Raw genomic sequence first — 16,391 nt, 5'->3', positions numbered from 1 at the left:
TTCCATTTACAATTTTACCAAAATAGAATAAAATGCCTCCTTAACCATGGAGGTGAAATATTTACTCTGGGAATTATAAAACATTAATGAAATAAATTGAAGATGATATATCTACATTTATTTAAATGGAAGGATATTTCATGCTCATGGATCAGGAGAATTAATATTGTTAGAATGTCCATACTCTCCAAAGCAATCTACAAATTCAATGCAATACCTATCAAAATATCAACAGTATTTTCACAGATCTAGAACAAATAATGCTAAATTTGTATGGAACCACACACACACAGACACACACACACACACACACAGACACACACACACACACACACACACACACAAAACATGAATAGGCAAAGCTATCTTGAGAAATAGGAACCAAGCTGGAAGTATTACATCTTGAAGATACACTACAATGCTGTGCTAATCAAAGCAATATGGTACTGGCAGAAAAATAGAGACATAGATCAATGGAACTAAGTAGAGATGTCACATATAAGCCCATGATTATATGGTCATGTAATCTGTTACAAAGAAGGCAAAAATACAATGGATAAAAGACAATTTCTTTAGTAAATGATGTTGGGAAATTGTGGGCAGCTACATGCAAAAGAATAAGACTGGACCACTTTCAGACATCATACATAAAAATAAAACTCAAAAGGATTAAAAACCTAATAAGGTTTTAATACACAAAATATAAGGGGTTAATATGCAAAATATATAAATAACTTATACAACTCATTATCCAAAAAAGGAAATAATTACACTAAAAATGGGTAGAAGACCATAAGGGTGCATGTATCACTTTTAATTAGTGTTTTTTGTTTGTTTGTTTGTTTGTTGCTTTAGTTTTGGGGTTTGTTTGTTTGTTTCTTTTGGTAAATACCCAGTAGTGTGATTGCTGGATCATAGGGTAGATTTAACTTTTTGAGGGACATCCATAATGTTTTCCCCAGTAGCTGCACCAGTTTTCATTCTAACCAACAGCATCTTTCCATGCCATAAAAAAATAATGAAATCTTACTATTTGCAACAACATAGAGATTATAATGTTAAGCGAAATAAGTCAAAGAAAGACAAATACCATATAATCTCACTTATATGTGAAATTTAAGAAACAAAACAAACAAACAAAAGGTAAAAAAATGACAGACAAACTAAGAAATAGTCTCTTACCTAGAGAGAACAAACTGATGGTTACCCATAGGGGGTGGGGGGAAAGTGGGAGAATGGCTTAAATAGGTGATGGGGATTAAAGAGTACACTTATCATAATGATAAAAAAAAAACTATGAAAAAAAACTATGAAAAACACTAACCTAAACAGCCATTTTTCTAGAGAGGTACAGATGACCAACAGACAAATGAAAAAGTTCTTGACATCACTAGTCATCAAGGAAATGTAAATAAAAATTACAATGATAGATCAGTCAAGACAGGAAGATGGCGGCGTAGGAGGACACTGGGTTCACCGTGCATCCTGCTGATCACTTAGATTCTACCTACACCTGCCTAAATAACCCAGAAAACCACCAGAAGACTAGCAGAACGGAGTCTCCAGAGCCAAGTGCAGACGAGAGGCCCACGGAAGAGAGTAGGAAGGGCGGAGAGGCGGTGCGCTGCACGGACTGGCGGGAAGGAGCCAGGGTGGAGGGGCAGTCTGCCGGCCAAGCAGAGCCCCCGAGTCTGGCTTGCAAAAGCAGAGGGGTTGGATGGAGTGTGTTCCCACAACGAGCGCGACTTAGCATCTGGGAGGTCATAAGTTAACAGCTCTGCTCGAAAAGCAGGAAGGCTGGAGGACAAAGGGAGGGAGAGTTGCTGAGCCCAGGGAGGACAGAGCTGTTTGACGGGGAACAAAGACGCTCACCAGCGCCATCCCCCTCCCCCATCCCCCAGCCAAAATCCCAAAGAGAACCAGTCCCTGCCAGGGAGCTTGCTTGCTCCGCGCAAACACCCAACGCTGTGTTTCTGCGGGGCCAACATTATAGCAGCGGGTCTGACTCCCGCTGCCACAGGGCCCCTCCTGAAGTGGATCACCTAAGGAGAAGCAAGCTAAGCCTGCCCCTCCTGCCCCTGTGCACCTTGCCTACCCACCCCAGCTAATATGCCAGATCCCCAGCACCACAAGCCTGGCAGTGTGCAAGTAGACCAGACGGGGCACACCACCCCACAGTGAATCCTGCCCCTAGGAGAGGGGAAGAGAAGGCACACACCAGTCTGACTGTGGCCCCAGCGGTGGGCTGGGGGCAGACATCAGGTCAGACTGCGGCTCCGCCCACCAACTCCAGTTATACACCACGGCACAGGGAAAGTGCCCTGCAGGCCCCCACCACTCCAGGGACTATCCAAAATGACCAAACGGAAGAATTCTCCTCAGAAGAATCACCAGGAAATAACAACAGCTAATGAACTGATCAAAAAGGATTTAAATAATATAACAGAAAGTGAATTTAGAATAATAGTCATAAAATTAATTGCTGGGCTTGAAAACAGTATACAGGACAGCAGAGAATCTCTTGCTACAGAGATCAAGGGACTAAGGAACAGTCAGGAGGAGCTGAAAAACGCTTTAAACGAGATGCATAACAAAATGGAAACGACCACGGCTCGGATTGAAGAGGCAGAGGAGAGAGTAGGTGAACTAGAAGATAAAGTTATGGAAAAAGAGGAAGCTGAGAAAAAGAGAGATAAAAAAATCCAGGAGTATGAGGGGAAAATTAGAGAACTAAGTGATACACTAAAAAGAAATAATATACGCATAATTGGTATCCCAGAGGAGGAAGAGAGAGGGAAAGGTACTGAAGGGGTACTTGAAGAAATAATAGCTGAGAACTTCCATGAACTGGGGAAGGAAAAAGGCATTGAAATCCAAGAGGCACAGAGAACTCCCTTCAGAAGTAACTTGAATCAATCTTCTGCACGACATATCATAGTGAAACTGGCAAAATACAAGGATAAAGAGAAAATTCTGAAAGCAGCAAGGCATAAACGTACCCTCACATATAAAGGGAGACCTATAAGACTCGTGACTCATCTTTCTTTTGAAACTTGGCAGGCCAGAAAGGATTGGCACGAGATCTTTAATGTGATGAACAGAAAAAATATGAAGCCGAGAATCCTTTATCCAGCAAGTCTGTCATTTAGAATAGAAGGAGAGATAAAGGTCTTCCCAAACAAACAAAAACTGAAGGAATTTGTCACCAGCCCTACAAGAGATCCTAAGGGGGATCCTGTGAGACAAAGTACCAGAGACATCGCTACAAGCATAAATCATACAGACATCACAATGACTCTAAACCCGTATCTTTCTATAATAACACTGAATGTAAATAGATTAAATGCACCAACCAAAAGACATAGGGTATCAGAATGGATAAAAAAAACTAGACCCATCTATTTGCTGTCTACAAGAGACTCATTTTAGATATGAGGACACCTTTAGACTGAGAGTGAGGGGATAGAGAACTATTTATCATGCTACTGGAAGCCAAAAGAAAGCTGGAGTAGCCATACTTATATCAGACAAACTAGACTTTAAATTAAAGGCTGTAACAAGAGATGAAGAAGGACATTATATAATAATTACAGGGTCTATCCACCAGGAAGAGCTAACAATTATAAATGTCTATGCGCCAAATACCGGAGCCCCCAAATATATAAAACAATTACTCATAAACATAAGCAACCTTATTGATAAGAATGTGGTAATTGCAGGGGACTTTAACACTCCACTTACAGAAATGGATAGATCATCTAGACACATGGTCAATAAAGAAACAAGGGCCCTGAATGACACATTGGATCAGATGGACTTGACAGATATATTTAGAACTCTGCATCCCAAAGCAACAGAATATACTTTCTTCTTGAGTGCACATGGAACATTCTCCAAGATAGATCACATACTGGGTCACAAAACACCCCTTAATAAGTATACAAGAATTGAAATTATACCATGCATACTTTCAGACCACAATGCTACGAAGCTTGAAATCAACCACAGGAAAAAGTCTGGAAAACCTCTAAGAGCATGGAGGTTAAAGAACACCCTACTAAAGAATGAGTGGGTCAACCAGGCAATTAGAGAAGAAATTAAAAAATATATGGAAACAAACGAAAATGAAAATACAGCAATCCAAACGCTTTGGGATGCAGTGAAGGCAGTCCTGAGAGGAAAATACATCACAATTCAGGCCTATCTCAAGAAACAAGAAAAATCCCAAATACAAGGAAATAGAAGCAGAACAGCAAAGGCAGCCTAAACCCAGCAGAAGAGAAATAATAAAGATCAGAGCAGAAATAAACAATATAGAATCTAAAAAAACTGTAGAGCAGATCAACGAAACCAAGAGTTGGTTTTCTGAAAAATTAACAAAATTGACAAACCTCTAGCCAGGCTTATCAAAAAGAAAAGGGAGATGACCCAAATAGATAAAATCATGAATGAAAATGGGATTATTACAACCAGTCCCTCAGAGATACAAACAATTATCAGGGAATACCATGAAAAATTATATGCCAACAAGTTGGACAACCTGGAAGAAATCGACAAATTCCTAAATACCCACATGCTTCCAAAACTCAATCAGGAGGAAATAGAAAGCTTGAACAGACCCATAACCAGCGAAGAAATTGAATCAGTTATCAAAAATCTCCCAACAAATAAGAGTCCAGGACCAGATGGCTTCCCAGGGGAGTTCTACCAGACGTTTAAAGCAGAGATAATACCTATCCTTCTCAAGCTATTCCAAGAAATAGAAAGGGAAGGAAAACTTCCAGACTCATTCTATGAAGCCAGTATTACTTTGATTCCTAAACCAGACAGAGACCCAGTCAAAAAAGAGAACTACAGGCCAATATCCCTGATGAATATGGATGCAAAAATTCTCAATAAGATACTAGCAAATTGAATTCAACAGCATATAAAAAGAATTATTCACCATGATCAAGTGGGATTCATTCCTGGGATGCAGGGCTGGTTCAACATTTGCAAATCAATCAACGTGATACATCACATTAATAAAAGAAAAGGTAAGAACCATGTGATCCTGTCAATCTATGCAGAAAAGGCCTTTGACAAAATTCAGCACGCTTTCTTAATAAAAACCCTTGAGAAAGTCGGGATAGAAGGAACATACTTAAACATCATCAAAGCCATTAATGAAAAGCCCACAGGTAACATCATCCTCAACGGGGAAAAACTGAGAGCTTCTTCCCTGAGATCAGGAACACGACAGGGATGTCCACTCTCACTGCTGTTGTTTAACATAGTGTTGGAAGTACTAGCATCAGCAATCAGACAAAAAAGGAAATCAAAGGCATCAAAATTGGCAAAGATGAAGTCAAGCTTTCACTTTTTGCAGATGACATATTATACATGGAAAATCCGATAGACTCCACCAAAAGTCTGCTAGAACTGATACAGGAATTCAGCAAAGTTGCAGGATACAAAATCAATGTACAGAAATCAGTTGCATTCTTATACACTAACAATGAAGCAACAGAAAGACAAATAAAGAAACTGATCCCATTCACAATTGCACCAAGAAGCATAAAATACCTAGGAATAAATCTAACCAAAGACGTAAAAGATCTGTATGCTGAAAACTATAGAAAGCTTATGAAGGAAATTGAAGAAGATTTAAAGAAATGGAAAGACATTCCCTGCTCATGGATTGGAAGAATAAATATTGTCAAAATGTCAATCCTACCCAAAGCTATCTACACATTCAATGCAATCCCAATCAAAATTGCACCAGCATTCTTCTCGAAACTAGAACAAGCAATCCTAAATTTCATATGGAACCACAAAAGTCCCCGAATAGCCAAAGTAATTTTGAAGAAGAAGACCAAAACAGGAGGAATCAGAAACCCAGACTTTAGCCTCTACTACAAAGCTGTTATCATCAAGACAGCATGGTATTGGCACAAAAACAGACACATAGACCAATGGAATAGAAGAGAAACCCCACAACTAGACCCACAAACATATGGCCAACTCATCTTTGACAAAGCAGGAAAGAACATCCAATGGAAAAAAGACAGTCTCTTTAACAAATGGTGCTGGGAGAACTGGACGGCAACATGCAGAAGGTTGAAACTAGACCACTTTCTCACACCATTCACAAAAATAAACTCAAAATGGATAAAGGACCTGAATGTGAGACAGGAAACCATCCAAACCCTAGAGAAGAAAGCAGGAAAAGACCTCTCTGACCTCAGCCGTAGCAATCTCTTACTCAACACATCCCCAAAGGCAAGGGAAAAAAGCAAAAATTAATTACTGGGACCTTATGAAGATAAAAAGCTTCTGCACAGCAAAGGAAACAACCAACAAAACTAAACGGCAACCAACGGAATAGGAAAAGATATTAGCAAATGACATATCGGACAAAGGGCTAGTATCCAAAATCTATAAAGAGCTCACCAAAGTCCACACCCGAAAAACAAATAATCCAGTGAAGAAATGGGCAGAAAACATGAATAGACACTTCTCTAAAGAAGACATCCGGATGGCCAACAGGCACATGAAAAGATGCTCAACGTCGCTCCTCATCAGGGAAATACAAATCAAAACCACACTCAGATATCACCTCACGCCAGTCAGAGTGGCCAAAATGAACAAATCAGGAGACTACAGATGCTGGAGAGGATGTGGAGAAACGGGAACCCTCTTGCACTGTTGGTGGGAATGCAAATTGGTGCAGCCGCTCTGGAAAGCAGTGTGGAGGTTCCTCAGAAAATTAAAAATAGACCTACCCTATGACCCAGCAATAGCACTGCTAGGAATTTACCCAAGGCATACAGGAGTACTGATGCATAGGGACACTTGTACCCCAATGTTTATAGCAGCCCTCTCAACAATAGCCAAATTATGGAAAGAGCCTAGATGTCCATCAACTGATGAATGGATAAAGAAATTGTGGTTTATATACACAATGGAGTACTACATGGCAATGAGAAAGAACGAAATATGGTCCTTTGTAGTAACATGAATGGTACTGGAGAGTGTGATGCTAAGTGAGGTAAGCCATACAGAGAAAGACAGATACCATATGTTTTCACACTTATGTGGATCCTGAGAAACTTAACAGAAACCCATGGAGGAGGGGAAGGAAAAAAAAAAGAGGTTAGAGTGGGAGAGAGGCAAAGCATAAGAGACTCTTAAAAACTGAGAACAAACTGAGGGTTGATGGGGGGTGGGAGGGAGGGGAGAGTGGGTGATGGGTATTGAGGAGGGCACCTTTTGGGATGAGCACTGGGTGTTGTATGGAAACCAATTTGACAATATATTTCATATATTGAAAAAATAAAAAAAAAATTACAATGATATATCTCCTTACACCTGTCAGAATAACTAAAATAAAAAATATAAAAATAAGTATGGCAAGGATGTGGGGAAAAGGAATTCTCATATACTGTTAGTGGGAATCCATATTGGTGCAGCCACTGTGGAAAAGAATATAAAGATCCATCAAAATATTAATAATGGGAATACAATATGATCCAATAATTCCACTATTTACCCAAAGAAAACAGAAACATTAAATTAAAAGACATACACAACCCTATGTTTATCACAGCACTATTTACAATAGTCAAGATACAGAAGCAATCCATGTGTCCATTGATAGATTAATGGATATAGACAATGTGAGATAGATAGACAGATAGATAATATGGTGGAATATTACACAGTCATTAAAAAGGAATGGATTTTGCCACTTATGAAACCATGGATGGACCTAGAGGGAATTATGCTAAGTAAAATAAATCAAATAGATAAAGACAAATACTATATAATTTTGCTTATATGTGGAATCTAAATAACAGAACAAATGAATGAACAAACAACCAAAAAGCAGAATCAGATCTAAAAATAAAGAGAACAAACTGATGGCTGCCAGAGGCGAGGGGATGTGGGAATGAGCAAAATGGGTGAAGGAAAATGGGAGATACAGGCTTCCAGTTATGGAATGAATAAGTCACGGGAATAGAAGACACAGCTTAATGATAATGTAATAGAGATGTTTTGGGACAGATGGTAGCATAGACAGATGGTGAACATAGCGTAATAGTATGATGTATAAACTTACCAAATCAGTTTGTTGTTCACCTGAAATTAATGGAACACTGTGTGTTAACTATATTCAAATAAAAATATTTTAAAATAAATAGAGTCTCTTGTAAAAATATATTTTAGAGGTGGGCTGGGAGGGTCTGGATGGAAGAGTTGCTCCCCACCCCACCCCTTCCTCTGTGAAGTGGACTCGATTGGTGGCCAGTCCTTGGGAAGGCCTTGGGGAACTACTACTCCCAGAGCATCCCAGGCACCTAATCTCTGCCCTCCTGGCTTTTTGCATGGAGCACTACTACTCTGGAAATGCAGTGAACTTGATGGCCCAGCCTCTGGTGTCCCCCACCATGCATAGAATATGGAGGATTCAGTGCCCCCAGGCTGTAGCAAGCACACCTGGTGAAGCTGACCCTGGGAATCACCTGCATACTTGAATCTTCCCCAGGTGTGACAGAGGGTGACTATCATAGAAAAAAAACCTGCTTAATGTCATATGATTTCTTCATGGGAATAAAAAATAACTGTGTGTTACCTGAGGATGTGAAGAACTTTTACCTGATGACCACTGGCTTCCACAGGACATGGAATGTGAAACTGGATGAGCATATCATTCTACTGGGCATCATGGCAATTAACAGAATCTCAAAACTGACTCAATTCAACCAGTTTTCTATGTATTCACTCCCTAATCCACCAACCCTGGTAAACCTGGAGGATGATGGTCTTGAAGCCAGTGAGAACCAGCCAGAGAAGACTCACTTTGATTCTCCAAGTGTGATATTTGAGCTGGATCCTTGCAACAGGAATAGGAAGTTTTCCTTGTCTACAAAGAGGGAAAGCAGTGTTAGTGTGACACTGAAATCTGGTTCCTGGACAGAGTGTTATACTGGCATTTTCTTACAGATACCTTTACCACTTACTATCACCTGCTCATCATGCACATGGGTCTGCCACAGTGGCAGTAGGACTTCATCACCTATGGAATTAGTCCACAAGACAAAAAAAATGGTTCAACATGTATCAATCCATAACCCACAGCACAAACCTGCTTGCAGAAGAGACCAACTCCTTTGTTAACAAAGCTGGATCCCAGCAAAGTGTTCACAAGCAAGAATAAGGCATTAATCCCCCAAAAGAAAATGCCTGTCCAGTCTGCATAGGCAGGATGCAAGGAAAGGACTCTGGGGGAGATCTGAGCCCTTCAAGTGCTGGCTAATACCGAAAGGAGTATAAGGCTTAGGATTTGGCCAGAAGGGGCCCTCAGGTCCTCCCTCCACCTCTAAATCCACTTCTAGCCCTGGAAACCCTGTCCATAAATGAGCACCCCCACCTTCCCACCAGCCCCATCAGATGATGCACAGATGACCCAAGGCTCAGATTCTGTGTGTGGACCATAAGCATCTTCCCATCTGAGTGAGTCAAACCCTAGGCTTTCTATGTGCCTTGGTATTCGCCAGGAGTTCAATGGTGTACTCAGGTCTCCCCCAGAGTCTTTTCTTCATGCCCTGCCTCTGAAAGATGTGGAGAGTTTCCGAACTTGTTTAAGTAGCTAAATAAATCTGTTAAGAGCTTTCCTCTCTTTCCATCCCCAACCCTCTGCACCCCTCAGCAGTGATTAGAGAAGTCTCACAAATAAACCACTGTTTTGACCCATGAGAGATTAGAGCTGTGCTGTTCAACTGGTAGCCACTAGTCACATGTGGTTGTTTAAACTATATTAAAAATTCAGTTCCTCAGTCTCAAACCATAAGGGACTAATATAGAGGGACAAAACTTAAGTTTTCTGGCAGGGTGCTGGGTGGGGGGGGGATGGGCTAACTAGGTTACGGGCATTAAGGAGGGCACTTGTTGGGATAAGCACTGGGTGGTATATGTAAGTGATAAATCACTGAATTCTATTCATGAAACCATGACTACACTATATGTTAACTGACTTGTATTTAAATTAAAAAAAATCAGTTCTTCAATCACATTACCCATATTGTTAGTATCCATGTGGCTGGCAGATTCTGTATTAGACAACATAGAACATTTCCATCATCACAGAAAGTTCTCTTGGGCAACACTGCATTAGAGTATTTTCATGCTGCCCTTGCTTAGATCAGTTCATTTTTGTTAGACAATGTGAATACCTTAATCTGATAGGTCATAATGTTTCATGAAAACTCTTGAAGATACAATTATGTGTTTTTATTTTTCATGAGTAATTCTCACTCTGCTCCTTTTTCAGTTTCCTATAAAGTTTATTGCTTCCAAAAAAATATTCTAGGCATTTCTGTGAGGATGTTTTGTATGGGAATAAGATTTAAATAAGAAGACTGGGAACCTGGGTGGCCCAGTTGGTTGAGAGTCTGACTCTTGATTTCAGCTCAGGTCATGATCCCAGGGTTGTGGTATCATGTCCCATGTCAGGCTCCAGGCTTAGTGTGCTCTTTCTCTCCCTCTGTCCCTCTGCCCCTGCTCATGAACTCTTTTTTTTCCCTTCTCTCTCTTAAAAAATGAACTTAAAAATTAAAAATAAGGGGCACCTGGGTGGCTCTGTCAGTTAAATGTCAGGCTATTGCTCAGGTCATGATTTCGTGGTTCATGGGTTCAAGCCCTGCATCGGGCTAACTGCTGTCAGCACAGAGCGTACTTTGGATCCTCTGTCACTCTCTCTCTGCCCCTTCCACACTTGAACTCTCTCTCTCTCTCTTTCAAAAATAAACATTTTAAAACTTATTTAAAAAATTAAAAATCAATCAATCAATCAATCAATCAGGAGACTGAGTGATTTGGATACTGAGTGATATGGACTATTCTCCATAATGTGGTCTCCCACATCAATCAGTTGAATGCCTCAGGGGAATAAAAAGGCTGACCCTAAGTAAGAGAAGTTTTATTGTCAGGTAGTCTTTGATCTGGTGTCAGCTGTTTTCCTGCCTTCAGACTTGAACTGAACCATTGATTTTTCCTGGGGTTCAACCGTGCTGGTCTTCAGACTTCAAGTTTCCAGCTTGACATCTCATCCTGCAGAACTTAGAATTTGCCAGCCTCCATAATAGTGTGAATCAATTCCTTATAATAAACTTGTGTGTGTGTGTGTGTGTGTGTGTGTGTGTGTATAAATCTTATTTGCTATATTTCTCTGGAAAGCCCAGACTAATACAGATGGATTAGTTGTTTCTTTAAATCTATCCCTAAACCACCCTGGCTTCTCCAAATGTTAAGCATATTCATGTTGATACTATTTGAGTATATTTTATAAGAATGCTATCCTATATGTAGATGCTCAAATACGATGTTTTTTTTTATAAGAGAACTAAGTCCCTACACCAAGGGATGGGGGGATGACCTGTACAGTAAAGGTTAATGGTAGATTTGAGGTGTTCAATCCCTTTACATTCCAAAGAAACCGACCCTTGAACCTACCCTTGGGAGGTAACCTCTAAGGACTGGTCAGATCCTGCCTAACAAGAGTGTCTTTGTATACCTGAGGACTTGGGCTATACCAGAGAGGTTATGCTAGTGTAATTTATGGTGGAGACGTTAAGCCATATTGTATCTGTTTTGACCTCTGGAGTAGAAGGGGATTGAGTGACTCATGGACATTTTATGCCTACATGACCAACTCCAATAAAATCTCTGTCTTGGGATTGTATTTCTGGGTTACAATAATACATATGTGTTGTTATGCGTTAATCTAAGAGAAATAAGCGTTGTTATACAATTCCACTGACAGGGAAAACCAAAAGCTCATACCTTGTCCCTCCTGGACTCTTCTTTATGTGCCTTTTACTTTTACTTTACTTTGTAATAAATTAGAATCATGATTATAACAGCTTTTCTTAGTTATGTTTCTTTATAGTGAATCATTTGACCTAAGGATTGTTTGGGTCCCTGACACAACATTAGCCCCCCAAAAATGTATTATTGGTAGTTTTTAAATATGTATATATATACAAATACACACACCACACACACACATGCATTATGCTTATATGTGTACATGTGGGGTGTGAGTGTGTGTGTGTTTGCTTAAAAGATCAGTTCAGTCCCACAGTGGATTAAGTCATTCTCAACTAATGGTTTTTGTTATTATAAAGTTCCAAAGTAATAAAATAATAACTAATATTTGTTTAGTTCTAATTATGATCCAGATCAGGTGTTATATACCCTTTACTGCATTTCCCAACTAACTCTGAAGTAAAGTTTATTCACTCTATTTTGGACAGAAGTAACGAAGCTAAGATGGATTACCCAATGTGCCCAGTGTCTCACAGCTAATGCACCCAATCTCAGTTCTGTCTGGTTCTATTCTTTCTGGGAGGTGGGTCCACCGCCCTATTTCCAATGATATTTTGCGGTCCAGATGCTTCAGCAATTTTAAATTGTTTTTTATTTAAATTACAGTTAGTTAACATACAGTGTTAATCTTAGTTTCAGTTGTGCAATATAGTGATTTAACACTTCCATACATCACCCAGAGCTCACCACAATAAGTACACTCCTTAATCCCCATCTCCTATTTAACCCATCCCCCATCACCTCCCCTCTGGTAACCAACAATTTGTTCTCTATAGTTGAGTCTGTTTCTTGGTTTGCCACTCTTTCTCTTCTTTTTCCTTTTACTCATTTCTTCTGTTTCTTAAATTCCACACATGGCTGAAGTTATATGGTATTTGTCTTTCTCTGACTGACTTAACTTAGCATAATAGTGTCTAGCTCCATCCACATTGTTGCAAATGACAAGATATTCTTTTTCATGGCTGAGTGATAGATGATAGGTAGATAGATTGATATTAGATAGATAGATAGATAGATAGATGATAGATAGATGATAGAAAGACCACATCTTCTTTATCCATTCATCAGTCATGCAATTTTGTAAACTTGAACACTTTTTGTAGAGATTAATCTGTCTTTACTTTCTTTGGATATTACACATTATATTTTACAGTAGACTTTTGCACTAGATTTTCTAGAGTGCCCACATTTCATGCATGAGGAAACTTGGAGCCTCAGAAAAGTCATCTGACCTTCTAAAGTCTACATAGCCAGCTTGAAGACTTAAACTAAAACTTCTGATTCCAAAGTACACACACTTTTCATGGAAAGAAAAAAATTTAAGTTTTTGTTCTTCCTGAGTCATGGAAGATAAAATGACTACTGGGGTAAAACCTCCTGCCTGCTATTAAAGTTTAATAAGGTCTACAATCTCAAAAACTCTGCAAAAACACTTCAGTATATTTACTTTCTGAATTTTCTAAGTTGTTGAGCTTCACTTGGAGATGACTAAATAAGAATGGTTGGCCTTGACTTTGCCTCTCTCTTTAATTTAGCTTGTGTTTGTCACATTTAATCCAGAATGAAATTGAATCCTTTGTTAAAACATTTGGTTTGCACAAACCCTGAGGCAATGTTGACTTTACCTGAAAATATCCTTCTGTGTTCTTCCATAATGAATGAACATTTCATTCCTAATGTGTGTGAACTCTAGGACAAGATGTCTGAAGGGTAGATAGAGTTGCTTGATTCTAGTGTGTTGTTGTTGCTACTGTTATTTTTCTTTTAATGTTAAAACACTACACAAGGAAGACACTAAATATTTATTGTCATATACTGGAAAGAGATAAGATTAAAATGTTTGTTTATGTATATATAAGTTTATTAAGAAAAGTTTATTATATTTTTTATACAGCAGCATATGAGGTGGGCTGAGCTCAGGCTATAATATTAGAAAAGAGAGTTAAAACTTCATCCCATGAAGTGATATCGTGGGCAAGTCACTTCATCTGCAGTGGGATGAATGTACTGAGATGGGATGTCTCATTTGTAGAGTGAGGAGATTGGCCAAGGAGGGATTAAGTATTCTAATTTTTTATCTATCTCCTTGATGTATTATAAGGAATTAATTTTCCTAACAGCTTTGTTGAGGAAAAATGTAAATACCATGAAATTCTCCCATTTTACGTGTATATAGTTAGATGAGTTTTAGTACATTTACAGAGCTACACAACCATCAACACAATCCAGTTTTAAATATTTCTATCATCCCTCAAAGTTTCCTCAATCTGTTGTTTCCCTTTCAACCCCACGCAGCCACAGATCCACTTCTTGTTCTAATAGATTTGCTTCCAACACCTCCCCAGCTTTATTGTGGATATATTTGACATATATGACACTGTGCAAGTTTAAGGTGTAAAATGTGATATTTTGATACACATATATCCATAGTAAGTTTAGTTAACATATTTATCACCTCACATTATTACCATCCCTCCCGATGGTGGGAACATTTAAAATTTGTTCATTTTGCAACTTTCAGGTATTTAATACAATATTGTTAACTATAGTCATCATGCTTCCCATTATATCCCCAGAACATAACTGGAAGTTTGTGTCATTTGATCAACATCTCTTATTCCCTCCACCTTCCAGCCCCTGGCATCCACCAATCTATTTTTTCTTTCTATTAGTTTTTTTTTATTCTACATACAAGTGATACCATATACTGTTTGTCTTTGCCTGATTTATTTCACTTCACGTAATGCTCTCAAGGTTTATCCAAGTTATTGTAAATGGCAGCATTTCCTTCTGTTTATGGCTTAATTGTATTCTATTGTATGTATGTGTGTTTCACCTTACCCATTTATCCATCAATGGACACTTAGATTATATCTATGTCTTGACCATTATAAATAAAGCTGCAGTGAACATGCGGATATTTCTTCAAAATAGTGATATCATATATATATATATATATATATATATATATATATATATTGTATGGTAGTAATAAAATCATACATTCTGTGTTTGGCTTCTTTCACTTAGTGTGATGGTATTGAGATTCATTTATGGTGTAGTGTGTAGTTTGTTTCTTTTGGTTTCTGGGTTGCATTTCTTTGTCAACTTTTAAAAACTATAACACATCCTCCTCTCCGAGGGGATATGACTTTATAAAAATATTATAAATCTGGGTTTATAATTTCCCATTACACAATGCTTTGAGGTCCTCACTTTTCTCAGAGCTCTGAAGTAAAACGCATCAAATAATTATGTACTTAAAATGTACTGTGTGGGGCACAATAGGTTTTGTAGTACCAAATGTTCTTTAAGATATTATTGCCTTCTTTATCCTAGGGAATTATCTGTATTCCATACCTGTGAAGCCATAATGGAGGACAATATGTTCCTAATAAAACTAGCTCCAGGTGTTCAAATTCACAAATGATTTGTTCTGGATAGATAACCTTAAATTTCCTCTTTGTCAAGGCTTGTTATTCATTTTTAAGTTCTCTTCTTATTATATTGCTTTCCCACTAGTTATTATTATTATTTTTTTGGTGAAAATATGATTTGAAGGTATTCCTGAATATGTGCAATCATATCCTCAGTTTAAGTACAATGATAATCCTTTCCAAAAGGACTAAATTTACTTTCCTCTTCTCTCAACTTCCACATAAATTACCCTAAAGAAGTTTAAATGTTGAAAAAAACCTAACCACGATACGAACAACAGTCAGGTTAAGGGTAGTGGTGGTGGTATCATCATTGGGAGGACACTGGTGAGTTTTCAAGAAATTTCTGGGAAATGGAAGAGTGGGCATGTAATGGGAAGGTGTTGTAACTAGAATATAAATAAGTTCTGGACAACTAATGCTGAGCATAGTGATTATAATAGACAAAACTGTGTTACATACTTCAAAGTTACTAAAAGACTAGGTATTAAATGTTCTCACCACACACAAGAAAAGAAATGATAATTATGTGACTTGATAGAGGTGTTAGCTAATGATATGGTGATTATCATATTGCAATCTATAGTTGTATCAAATCAACACATCATATACCACAAACTTATAAATGCTATATTTTAGTTATAATCTCATTTTTAAAAAAGGATGGGAACCTACTAATAAACCATATAAAACAGGAAGGCATATCTCAGAAGGTATGCAGAATAGGCTTGGTGAAGGCAGGCTAAAGGTATGAAAGGAAGAATGGGGCAGAAAATGCAGAGTAGCTTAACATCTGCTCTTAGAACATTTGCCTATTTTCTTCCTCACCCTCTCTGTATATTCAACTTGCACAGTTATCAGCATTCTGGACTTTCCCTTGGGTAAAACACAGATAAAATGATACACTTATAAAAGAATAATGACAACAAAACTTCTCAGATATTCTCTAGTTAAAAATAGAGTTATTTGAGGAGTTATGGGTAGTTTGAACCTCCAGAAGAATACCTCAAAATTCGGATGCATTTGAGTTAGGGAGCAAGAAATCCACCATTTTCCTTCCATACAGCACCCTAAAGCTCACTTCCC

The 16,391-nt window shown here is 38.4% G+C and overlaps 1 pseudogene; it reads left to right on the top strand.

The window, feature by feature from the left end:
- The first annotated feature begins 8,440 nt into the window (after window positions 1-8,440).
- Window positions 8,441-9,402, top strand: LOC122467827 (annotated as a pseudogene).
- Window positions 9,403-16,391: the final 6,989 nt, after the last annotated feature.

The sequence above is a fragment of the Prionailurus bengalensis genome, chromosome B3 (assembly GCF_016509475.1).
Source record: "Prionailurus bengalensis isolate Pbe53 chromosome B3, Fcat_Pben_1.1_paternal_pri, whole genome shotgun sequence".
NCBI lineage: Eukaryota > Metazoa > Chordata > Mammalia > Carnivora > Felidae > Prionailurus > Prionailurus bengalensis.
Note: the sequence above shows the minus strand (reverse complement) of the source record. Positions and strands in the feature narration are given on the sequence as shown.